The sequence below is a fragment of the Protopterus annectens genome, chromosome 11.part0, assembly GCF_019279795.1.
Source record: "Protopterus annectens isolate FY-2018-M chromosome 11.part0, PAN1.0, whole genome shotgun sequence".
Lineage (NCBI taxonomy): Eukaryota > Metazoa > Chordata > Ceratodontiformes > Protopteridae > Protopterus > Protopterus annectens.
In genome coordinates this window covers 681,395,156-681,408,577 of record NC_056745.1, presented here as the reverse complement: position 1 = coordinate 681,408,577, position 13,422 = coordinate 681,395,156, and the positions used below count along the sequence as shown (strand labels likewise).

General features: G+C 40.1%; 1 protein-coding gene across 1 annotated transcript in view; it reads right to left on the bottom strand.

Annotated features, from left to right (window-relative positions):
* Positions 1 to 13,422, bottom strand: part of POLR3B (RNA polymerase III subunit B) — a gene marked incomplete in the record, with an annotated part of 1,742,661 nt that overhangs the window by 1,024,763 nt on the left and 704,476 nt on the right.

Genomic DNA, 13,422 nt, shown 5'->3' with positions numbered 1-13,422 from the left:
CCCAGACAAGTCAGCACCTTCTGTACAAATGCCAGATGATTCAAAAGTATGTCCTGACTTTCTGTCTGAATTAGACAATCATCCAGGTATGACTGGAGCTAGGCACTTTGTGAATACCCTGGGCACAGTAGATAAGCTAAAGGGCAGTGCAGAGAACTGATCATGCATGTAGCCTACTTTTAAGCGCAGGTATCTTCTGCAAGATTCTCTGATTGGGATGTGCAGATAGGCTTCTTTTAAATCCAGTGTTCCCAACCAGACATCTTTGCCTGGCATAGAAGTAACTGGTGAAGATTTAGCATCTTGAATTTTGGAATCACCAAACATTTGTTTAATATGGAAAGGTCCAGTATAGGGACGCCAAGAGTTGCCTTTTCTGGGTACCAGGAAAAGTCTTGAGTAGAAACCTTGTCCCTTTTTCCTCTTCTGGTACAGTCTGAATAGCCTTTATGCTTGAGAGAGAGTACTTGCTTTTGAGCCTCTGCCCACTGATTTCGGGGTAGATCTGGCCAACCATTTGGGGTTGGTAACGTGAGGAAGTGAAATCTGCATCCTTGGGAAACTATATTTAACACCCATTTGTCCTGGGCAATGAGTTCCCAGTTTTTTGCCTGCAGAGCAATCTTTCCCTCCTACAGCAGCAGTCAGTTGAGAAGTGCTTGGAAGTTTGAAAGTTATGTCATTGAGACAGTTTAACACAGAGGGGAGTCTTACTACATCCTGATTTAGAAGTGGGAGCCCCCCACTGTTCAGTCCGGTGTGTACCCTGGGACTGAAGCCTGGGTGCTCTGCTGGTTCTGGGTTTGGACTGAGAAGGCCTGGAAGAGGCAGGAAAAGACCAATTCTTAGAGGGCCAATGCCTACTAAATATCTTGGAGGTTGTACTTGTAGGAAATCTTTAACAGTTTGCATAGATTTAGCTTTTTCCTCCATCTTTTTAAGAACAACTTCTGCTTTGTTGCCAAACAGGTGGTCCTGATTTAAGGGAGCATCCAGCAATTTAGCTTTAACATGATCTGGCAAAGATTGCTCCTTAAGCCAAGCATGTCTTCTAAGTACAGACCCAGTGACAGCAGCCCTGCAAGATGATTCTAGTGAATCAAAACCACATTGCAAAGTATGCTTTCCAACCTGTTCAGCAGAATGCATTAAATCCTGTAAATCCTTATTTTCTGCACAATCAGGAATCAACATCATTTTCTGTTTAAGCAATCCAATGATATGCTGCTGATACTTTAGCATATGAAACTGGCAGTTTAAGGCCCTAATGGCCAAAGTTGCAGAAGTGTATACTTTCTTACCCCATCTATCCAGCGCCCTGGAGTCTCTATCAGAGGGGGTAGGATTTTTGGCAGTAGTAGCCTTTATGCCCTCGGGTCCCTGTGAAATGGTCTCAGGATCCGCAGTAGGATTTTTAAAAAGGAACTTGTGAGAGTCAGGAACCGTGTCATATCTATCAGGTTTTCTGGGAGCAGGAAGTAGAGAGTCAGGGGCCAAGCTAGATTCAGAAAAGGCATCATCAACAATGTCTAGTATAGGAGGGATAGCTAAAGGAGTAAGAAATCCCTATGCCTCTTTTTAGAATCGGAGTAATCCTGGCTTTCCCAGCGAAAGTGCTCCCTAAGAGTATGCAGGGTTTCACCAAAAGAGAAATCCTCTGGGGGGGGGGGGCAGAGGAAATAGAGTCCTCTGCATCAGAATCCTCATAGGTAGATAAGGGTAAATCCTGGTCATCAGAGGAAACAGAAATTTCAGAATCCTGGTCAGAAGTATCATAAGCAAATTCAGTCCTAGGTCTCAGAGGGGGAACGCTGGCTTCCCCTGCTTAAAGTAACAAGGTCTTCAGCCATTCTTACCTGTTTTTTAGGCATAGAGGCCTGACCATGCGATCTGGGCATCTGTTTCCTAGGCATAGTTCGAGTTTTAGGCCTTGAAGAAGATGGCATTGGTTTAATATGGAAGTCAGCAGGCCTGAATACACCCTCAGAAGCTGGTGCCTGCACAGCAGCTCCGGACCCATCCAAGGTAGAGACATCCGCAGGTTCCACAGCTGAAGCATCTCGTGGAATACCGGACTCTGAATGGGTCTCAGTAGAGGCCTGTGAATCTGAAGTAGCGGGTATCAGGGGCTGCGAAAGCGCCTCACTGAGTACCGGCGAACTGGAGACTGGCTTAGGAGAAGCGTTGTCAGCAGCTTTGGACCTAGGTGGCCTGTCTCTGTCTTTATCTTTGCATTTTTTCGGAATGTTGATAGTTGGATGGCTTACCAAAGACGTATCTGGATAATTGAACTGAGTACCAAAATATTCAGAAGCATAAATATACGACGAATAATTTGTTGCTTAAATAAGGCACAAAACTGATAGCGAGGTACGTCGTGGTCAGGGTCTAGGCAAGGAATACAGTACGAATGAAAATCTTTGTGGGTATTTGCTTTCCACAAGAAATACAATTATTGACTTTTACTGACATTGGTTTAGAGCAAGAAAAAGTTTCCCTAACGGGGTACTTAGCTTTAGTTGAAGACTTCGGTTCTGAAACTTGAAAACGAAAATTTCAGGAGTCGGCCGACCGGCACTTGCGAACTGCTTCTGCTTTGGGCACCGCACGGCAAGAAAGACTGAGGTAATGGCGTTGGCTGCATGCTTTATACCCCCTGACTACCTGACATCATGGAAGATGAGACAGCAACAGACGCAGGACCAAGACTTTGATAATCAGGCTGACTGAGGGTTACTGCAAGCAGATAACCCAAATGTGATGACTACAACAATGAAACACGAAGAACATCTGGGTTGAAAGCTAGTGACCCGTGAATATAAAAAGCAGCATGATATCCAGTTCGACATCACAGCATTTAAACAGGGCAATTCTCGTAACAATTAGGTTAATTCTGTAATTAATGATAGCAGCAGTTACCATGAGAAGAAATAAGCAGGAAATGGAAAATTTAGGTACAATTAAAAAGCAACTGGAACCAAAGCACTAGGTGAACAATAATTGTTATGATTGTTAAAGCAAGATAGATTTACAGATATACTAATCTATGATATCCAAATAAAATCAGAACTGTGCCCACCTACCTCAACTGAGCAGAGGCAGAACATCCAACAGCGTCCCCAGTACCCAGCATTTGGGAATGGACTCAAGCTACTGATGGGACTCACCAGGGGAGTGACAAGATGAAGGAAAAAAAATCACACCGAAGAATGGGAGACAATTATAAACTTGTTTTTGTTTTCGAGTATTTCCATTTTAGAGCAACATTTTTATTTTGTTTGAGTATTCCCATAATACACATTTTAATAATTCCAACTATATGCCAACACGCCAGGTTGCTACTTAAGCCATCTCAGGGTAAACAGGAGGTGGAAACAACGCTCTACCATCACTACACTACCGCAGACAGAGAACATGATTTTCCTATCATAATTATAATGGGCTCCTGGCTCCAAGCTTGCAATTTCAGGGAGTAAAACATGAAGCTTCTGCAAGATCTAGCACAGTCAGGAGGTACAAACTCTCATCAGGCATAGCTAGAAAACAGACACTTGGGTTCCAGAGTTGGACGGATATGGAAGCTAAAGGAAATAGCCAAAGGTATCACAGGATCAGGTGTGATAAGGCAAAATAAATGAACAGAGCACTCACACAATTTACAGATGAGTAAGGAGGAAGTGGCTTCAAGAACACTACACAAGATATTTTCTAAACTTGCTGCAAGTAAAAGATTCTGCTAGGCAAAGCTAAATGAAAAAAGTTTCAAACTGTATATGTTCAATATGCTATTTGAAAGTTAAAAGACTTCTGACACTTTCACTTGGCACTTCATCACAACAAAAGTATTCCAGAGATTTTTAAAAAGGTAACTGAAGGCTTGAAAGGTGCTGCAAATATAACCAAAATTGGTTAGTATAGTATCAGACATGAGCAGCAAGGCAGATTAAAAGCAGTTAATGAATACATAAATGCAGCAAAATTTCAAATAAAAAGTAAAATAAAGTGATAAATCTGAAGTACGTGGGTAATACACTAATGTCAGATGAGTTGAAACATGATACAAAGGACATCAGTGCAATTATGTGCAAATGTCAAAGCCAGAAGTCAAGCAGGCATTTCAGCCTTCTTAAATGTAGCACCTTGAAGTCTGGAGCTAATATGTCAGAGACGACTATGCCTCTAACAAAGACATTAGATCAAGATACAGCTTCGGAATAAAGCTATAAAATAAAAAAAAATGTTCTGAAATGCTAAAAAGACAAATTATTTTTATTTCTGTTCTTCAATAATTAAATACACTAAATGTGCCGATTACTCTCCAAAATTGAGAATAACCTTGTTACAGTCAGGTACAGTAAACTTAGTGGTTCTTAAATGTTGTGCTGTCATACAAATAAGAAAAAAGTGTGGCATTACAAAGAATGAACAGCTTTTAAAGCTGTTAACTTGATTAGAGGAGCAATTTAATGTCTGCCTGGCATTTATTTGACAGCACAAGATTCCTTATAACTTTTAAAGCTAGTACACATTTCATGCTTCTACATTTTTTTAAACTGACAATGTATTAGGGTAGCCAAAACACCATGTGCATTACATAGCACTTTCAAATGTTTGATTTTCCCTCAAGTTTTGGTCTGTTCCACAAAATTGTGGTTTTCTGGCAAATTATGGAGAATTGCTGCCGCTAATTTATTTTACGTTTGAGTTTCAGAAATGCATGTTAATGCAGAACCTGTTTCTCCAGCTATCTTCTAAGTATATAAGACCAAGATTTAAAATCTGCCCCTGATCTTGGGCCATTGCCCCCATTATTAGTTGTCCTTAGCCTGGACTCTTCAGCTAAGAGGATGAGAGGTGTGCTCCCTTCCCTGAAAATGAACTGATTCAGTCACAAGATATAATGTCTGAAAAGTAAACTATGGGGTAAGGTGTCAAAAGTTTTGATATCAATGACTGACCAGGAGTACAATTCATACTTATTAATTGCTGAGATGGTACTGGCTATCTGAACAAAGGCAATATGTGTTATAAATCTGGGCTAAAGGCCATGCTAAGTGACAATACGTTCAGTATTCACAAAGGAAAGCAAAGAGGAGTCATGCTAAGAGGGAGGTCAAGCGGAATGGGAAGAACACAGACAGACACAAGGACAAAGAGGAAGGAGGAGGAACTGGAGTGAGAACCGTACGCCTTTAATGAAGGCATAATACAGATGTGGTACCTCCTAGAGTACACATAAATCTCAGTGTGCTAGCAGACATGACAGATCTTCAACAGATCACTGACTAGTGCATACATGCCTGGGGCAAAAATAACCTCCAAGGAACTACAGGCCTATTAGCTTAAAAGCAACAGCAAGGAAAGAATCATTCCAAGAAATTTGGTGGCTTTTTCAGATGGCAGCAATCAAGATTTTGTGGCCAGCAGGAGCTATTAATCAAATCTAACTGCAGATGGGCTTGGCATCTACTTGGACTTCAGCAAGACTTTTCACTTGGTCTCTGAATGATAACTAAAAACTGGAAAGCATGGGAAGAATGAAGACTGACAAAGTGGACTGCTGTACGATTGAATGGTAAGATTTGGAGCCCTGTGATGAGAAGGGCAAAATAATCAATTATGAACATGACTAACAGAGCACCACATAATTCCTATGTCCCATACTCTCCAAATAAATCCAGTAGAAAAGATAATAGCAACAGCAGTGGAAGTGGAGTCTATGGAAAGATTTAGAAATACATACTAAATAAGCAAAACTGTGGCATTTGAGATTCATAGGGAAAGATTTAGAAATGCATACTAAGTAAGCAAAACTGTGGCATTTGAGATTCATTGCAGACAAAAGTAAACTGCTGTACTTGGGCCATATAAAAGCTCTGGCATGAAGTATCATTTAGTGGAGGCAGAAATTATGGTAACACAGCAAGAAAATATCCAATTTAAGTCACATCTGAACTGAACCACATGGAGCAGAGTGACAGGAAGTAGCAGCAGCAAACAAAATTCTACAGTATATCAAGAAAAAAATTAGAAAAATCCATTAGATGGAGGGGGAATTGGATATAACCAGAAATTAGAGGAGTTTGAGCACTTCTCACTTAAGGCTCGGGGGGAGGGGGTTGATATTGGTACACAAAGATCACGTTGAAGAAAAGCAAATGGGTCATCATGAACAGAAAGGAGAAAGGAAGATGCAAGCAGACTATAAGGACTAGATGTTTCTCAGACATCCAAAAATACTTCTTCAAAGAGAGGGATGCAGATGCACTGAACTGATTACAGGACTAGATAATGCACAGGAATGTCACAGAGGCAGTCAAGTGGGTTTGGACAGGTGAAGAAAGGGTGGGGGGAGTGGAGGTGAGGAGGTAGAATATGAAGTACACTTAAAAGGCAGGCTAGCCACATTTATTGCGTCATTCTGCTGTCAAATAAAATGCAGTGAGGTGAATGTTTATCCCATAACATAAGATGAACTAAATGTACGTTTACCCAACATTTTGAACAAATTTCCCTTAACAATTGTAAGTTATAAATCTGCTTCTTCCTTGAAACAGGCGTAAGCACAGTCGGACTAAACAAATCAATAAAACAAAGCAAGTCAACTTAAAAATACCAAGTCTGAAACATTGAGTGGCCAGTTTACTTCTACAATAAATGCAATGGGTATAATGGTGTATTCACTTTACTGTGCCTCAGACAGAATGACTGTTACAGTCTAGGCACAGTTATCTAGAGCAAGATTCAAACTCTGGTCATATCCATTATCCCATGCACAGTCTAACATGCATGATTTAAATCTAGCTCTCAAGTCCTAGAGCTTTGTTGATGTTAATCTAACCATAAGACTTCTGTGCTTCAATTTCATAAAAATAATCTAATAACCAAAATGCTCCTATAAGACACTCCTGTTGTGACTGCTGCTGTTTTTTATTTAAATTTCTGGAAGCCACCTCACCTATCCAAGTCATGCATGCTCCTCCTTTTGCTGCCCCATTAGGTCCCGCCTTTGTCTGTCAGCTATTATGTAGCAAGGGTAGGTAGATTAGGGCATATCCAGCCCTGGTCATCAGACTGCAAGGGTTGAGGATTTCTCCCTCTGATGGCCAGAAGGTACAGTACAATTATTATAAGTGCTAAACTGGTGAGTCTGAGCAGTCCTTGGCAGGTGTATATCTTCAAGTCCCTGTGGTCTACAGCTACAACACCAAGCTGACAATCACACAGAACTCCTGCAGTGGAACTACAGCCAACTCCCTCCCAAATCAGAAAATTTGGTTTTGGCTTATTTCTCCAATTCCTCCTAAGCCAGCTTATCTGAGTAGCTTCATTATCTGAAACCAAGTCTCATAGGGAAAGTCAAATCAAAACCTAAAATTATCTAGGGTAAGTTGGATCAAACATCTAGGTACCACAGAGCTGGTAAAAACTGCCAGTTTCTCTTTTTGGATCAAACAAAATGCTTTTCCAGACTGACCACCATCCTAATCCTACCCTAATTTACACAGAAATTTAGTCATGTATTTTTGTAGTTTCATGCCTCAACTCTGTAATAAAAACAATAAAAGGCACATAACGACAGGTGGAGTGAAATGTGCATTTTCTTTAACAGCTTCACAAAACACTCTGCTGCCTCAAACCTTCCCCATTTCACAAATCTTTAAAAGACAATAACAAAGCACCAGCTTTAATTATGGCAAAGCAAAGGATGACTAAAATGAGAGCACAATGGCTTTGACATGCAGGGTGTGTGAGCTCAGCAGTGCCACGAGGTCAGTGATGTTAAACACAACTGATCTTTCCCGACATTACATTCTGAGCTGCAACACATTCACTGTACAGCCTAATGCCTAATTATGTGATCCACAAAAGCAACAGATTAATGAAATCAGCATTAAATAAACACCACACTTTTAAGCAAGTTATTAAAGCACGTGGGTACCCAATATGCAACAAAATGACAACACGAAGATAAGAAATGTTTATTTAATTTAAAAGAATAAGTGTACATAATGTTCAAAATCTAAAGCACTTCTGTTTTTTTTCCCAAAGCCGACTGCAAACACCTTCTAACGAGGATTAGTTAATTAGAGGAAAATGAAGCAATAAGTCAAGTAATTTCTGATTATTACTGTATTCAGCGGGAGTTCATTCACCTCCAGAATGTATATTGAGGAGTGCTGTAAAGCCAAGAGGAAACAGCAACACAAAAGATGGAATGTGACAGTAATGCAGTAAAGACTACCTCCTACTCAAGCACAATGGTAATCAAAAGAGATGCGTTGAGCACGCTGCCACATTATGAAGAGAAAAAGGACCAGTGTAACTGCAGACTAATGAGCCTTACTAAAATGATGGAATGACAGAACGGCGATACACAAAGGCTACAGTTCACTGAATAATGAACAAAAGTATTATGTCTTTATTATGGCCTCAGCTGATTCATCACCACAATTTTTTTCTACAGTTATTAAGTTTGGAAATACCAGCCTTTTTGGTATAGTACTTAAAAACCTGTAAGGAAAATGTGACAGAAAGTGCAGATGGACCAGGTAGACTATTGTTACAGCGCCAAACCTAGTGTATACAAATGCTGACCAAAAGCATTTTGAAATCACTGCATCAGACAGGCAAAGAAGGAATAACAGAGACAGGGAAAATATTTGCTCCTACCCGTATTCACTCATAATGCAACATTGAACAAATAACTATAGGTGATTATACAATAAATTCTATTTAGTATTCAAAAACGTGCATGTTCATCTGACAGATGAATCATCATCTCATTGTAAATTAACCATTCCCAACAGGAATTTGTCCAGTCAACAGCTCTTTCTAACCATTTCCACAAAGCAGAGAACCTGAACTTCACTTCAGACAAGAAAAGTTGTCATTCCCTCATTTTTACAAAGTGGAGAAAACAAAACTAGACACAAGGTAGCTGTAACTATTAAAACCAATCGTTACAGCTGCCCCTCTTACCTCTACAAAATGAAAAAAAAAATCATGTCTGGAAAGCTGTGACTATTAAAAAAATAGTTACAGCACCCTGATCACTCCTCTGTAAACTGAAGAAAATGTTGCACATTAAACAAAAGGATGGGCGTTTATATTCTCACCCTTCAGCATCCACAAATGAAAATTAAAAAAAAAACAGAAACAAATTATAATATAGAAAAACATTTCCATGCTATTATTCTTAATTTATTAATTAAGAGAGCAACAGCTTCGCCATCAAAATCCATCTTCTGAAAAATAAGCAATATGAAACTAATGTCAGGCACTACAGACTTACCGTAATCTTCAATAATTTATCAGAAAATCAAAAAACTTTTAAAATGCACAAGGCAAAGGCGGTGGCAAAATCAGGGACAGTTGACAGTTATGATTTGTTGTGGTTGGGAGTGGCTTTTACTTCTCCCTTTCCTGTGGTGTCTGGCTTTCATATTCACATACAGTTCTCACAATACAGTTTTGTTTTGGAAACCTTGCCTTAAAAATAAAAGGCAGACACAGCAATGTACTGTGCAGCATTTACAGACTTAGAACATGTGCAGTGCATATCTTGGATGCCCCCAGACTACCGGAACCTGAAGGCAGGACACAAAATTCCATTTATTATGACACCTGTGCAATGGCTTAGTAATCAAGGATTCTCAATCTTCACTACTAGCATCAGTGAGGGGCGTGCACATTGGGAGGATAAGCACACACACAGTAAAGTACAATTTTCCTTAAGAGCACACAGAGATCACAGTTAGTCTGGGGCTGGTTTCTTCCTTTCTCTCCAGATCCCCAAAAAGACTCCTCACTGGCACAGCTGTAGGGTTCAGATCTCAGCCCATAGTCAAGCCAAAACCTCCAGTACCCTCTTTGTCCAACCAGTGTTTCATGTCCATGCTCAAGTAGCTGACACACACACTTTGAGATATGGTTTACATACAAACACACAGATGCTCCTGGGGAAGGCTGGCACAGGTTCTCCTGCTATGCCCCCCCCCCCTGCCAGGCTATAAGGTAGTAATCACTGCCACCAACTACTACTCTTATCAGCTACTAATAAGGCCCTTCTCAAAGGGTGACCAATTTCACTGTGTAATATTATAGCAATAACCCACGCCTGGGTGTGGGTAATGCTGGATTTACCCACGGTTGGTGGGGTTTGGTCACAAGGCCAAAGCCCGAGTGGCCAAACAAAGACAACAGTGGGTAAATCCAGCATTACCCACACCCAGAAGTGGGTTATTGCTATTACACAATGACATTTAAGAAAAAAATAATTACTTTTCTTAAATAATGGCATTGTATAATGCCTCCTTGCTGCCCTTCCGCAGCTGTCTGGTATTCTGCGACAGTTCTGATGTACTGCGCATGCTTACGCAGTACATCAGAGCTGTGGGCAAAAGCAATGGAGAAAGCAAGATCTCCGTTGCTTTTTACAAACTGTCTCGCTATGTTAAAGGAGTTTAACATAGCGAGACAGCTTTAAAAAAAGCAACGGAGAATCTCCATTGCTTTTTTAAAGCTGACTTGCTATGTTAAACCCATTTAACATAGCAAGACACCTTTAAAAAAAAGCAACGGAGATGGGAAGATCTCAGTTACTTTTTTTAAAGCTGTCTCGCTATGTTAAACTTGTTTAACATAGCGAGACATGTTGTAAAAAGCAACGGAGATCTTACGTTCTCTGTTGCTGTAAAAGAGTTATACTAATGGAAAAGGTCCAGGCGACCGGACATTTTTCCATTACTATAACTCTGATTTACAAAGTGCACGCTTACCAATCTGTATGCACGTTTTGGAATATTAATGGGGGGGGGGTCATTGTATAATACGGTTATCCAAACAGTAAGTGTGACCCAGGGTGGAATGGCTTACACATCATCACCAAATACATGCAATGTACTCTGAGAGATTAAATTGCCTATACACAAAACAGCCACAATTGAATGGTTTAAAAGTATTTAATAAGAAAGAATAAAAGCACAAGACAAATCTCATTACTTCAACACAATGACATTACAGAGTTCAGAAATCACAGGAAAATGCTTTAAAATAATACTATAGAATAGTCTGACATAAATATAGAAAACAGCTACACTAATCTGGCTATTTCTATCTAAGAAACATCAGTGTTCTAAATAAATATCTTACAGAGCAAAGCAAGTGCTGGTTAGTGGATATTTTTTAGACAAAATCCAAAATGCTTAATTCTCTCTCTCTGAGAAAGTCTTAAATTGATAACACATTACTGCTAAGTCATTTCACATTACATCATTCTTGACACTTCTCTGGTTGCCAGGCTAACAGAAACTCAAAATTTAAATTTCTTAGTGAGCTGTACCTGGCCAGGAAACCACAGCAATAAAATACATTATACATGTAAAACCTTAGTAATTATCTCTTAAATCAAGACAACAGAAACATTTTCCAGGCCCAGACATCCTGTCTCTGAGCTTGAGATCAAACAGTCATACAAATTAGCTTTCTTCCAGCAGGGTGCACTGTGATAAATTTTTGAAACTCAGTACAACATATAGTTTAATCATAACGTATAGTTCTCTTTACATTTGTAAACTAAGCCTGAGGATTATATTAATATTTACAAATGAGACAGAATTATTTACAAAATTCTATCTAGCTAGGCTGGCAGCCTTCACATCTTCCTTTCCTGTGGTGTCTGGCTTTCATATTCATATACAGTTCTCACAAGACAGTTTTGGAAACCTTGCCTTAAAAATAAAAAGGGAGACACAGCAATGTACTGTGCAGCATGTACAGGCTTAGAACATGTGCAGTGCTATAGTCTTGGGCAGAAGGGAGCATAGCTAGTAAACCTGTGCCAGCCTTTCCAAGGTAGGGATGTGTGTGTATAAATTCAGCCTCAAAGAGTGTGCGTGTCAGCTACTAGGGCAGGGACATGAAGCACTGGATGGACAGAGAGGGTGCTGAAGGTCTTGGCTTGGTCACTCAGCTGAGATCTCAGCCTTACAGCTGTGTCAGTAGGGAGTCTTATTGGGGATCTGGAGAAAGAGGGAGAAACCAGCCCCTGATTGACTGTTGTCACTGTGTGCTCTTAAGGAAAACTGCACTTGATGTACAGAGCTACATCTGGAAATCCTGTGTGGGTGTACCTGTTATCCTTCCAGTGAACAGCCCCCACTGTTGCCAATGGTGAGGACTCAGGCTCCGTGATTACTGGTTGGCAGTGGTGGGTCGTCACAGGCATACTGAACTATTTTTGCATGGTTTGTGGCAGTCCTGAGTTTATTTGTGAAAACGGAGAATAGTAGTGGACCAAGAATTGAGCCTTGTGGTACACCAACAGAGACAGATAGTAGGGTAGAGAGTTCTTTTGCCACCTAACTGCTTGTTGATGATTTCATAAGTAACTGGTGAACCAGGAAAGTGCTGTCTGGGAAAGGTTTAAGGAAGTCAATATGTTGAGAAGGTTTTGGTGTGCTGCTGTGTCAAAAGCCTTTGACATATCAAGAAAGACAGAGGAGACAAGTTTGTTATTATTCCTGTGCTTATTGACTGAGTTGATGAATATACCCAGGGCTGTTCAGGTGCTGTGTTTTGGTCGAAAACCATGTTGGGATGTGGATAGATGGGTGTTACTTAGGAGATGGTAAAGTAGTTTTGTGTGTATACATTTTTTGAGGATCTTAGCAATGGGATGGAGAACAGCAATTTGCCTGTAATTTGAAAACTCAAAGTGTCACCTTTGTGTGAAGGGATGATGTAGGAGACTTTCCAGAGTTTGGGGATGTATTGCTCTGTAACAGTCTGGTTGATTAGGAGCATTATAGGGTAGGAGATGACATCTGCAGCTACTTTAAGGAATTTATTAGGTAGTTGGTCAGCAGCAAGGGAAGAGGACTTAAGTTTAGATAACAGCTTTTTAATGGTGCTGGTTTGTACTGGATTAAAAGAAACGGAATTCTGGTTAGTTTCAGATCCTATAGAAATGGATGGATTGATGTGTGAAAATTTTAGGTTAGTTACTGATCCTGTAGAATCAGATAGAGGGGTATTGGTGTCATTTTTAACTAGGGATAGGATAGCATTGATAAAGTGCGAGTTAAATTGTGAGGTAATACTATCAGTGGAGTTAGCTGTGGTGGGAGCTGGGGTTAAGGAGTGGCTAGGTTTTAGTAGTAGATTGATGCTTCTCCAGAATTTTTGTGGAATATTTTGGTATACTTCTTGGACTGTTGCATAATCTAACTTTCGTCATGCTTTACTTGTTTTTTGGCTTGGTTCCACATTTGAAGGTAGGTGTTGAGGGAAGTTAGATTGTTGGTCTCATGATAATGATACCATACCCTGTCTCTTTGTTTGAAGAGCTTTTTGGTGTCATTAGTGAGCCACTGTGTAGGTTTAGATTTTACCAGTATCTTTATAAGGAGAGTTGATTTA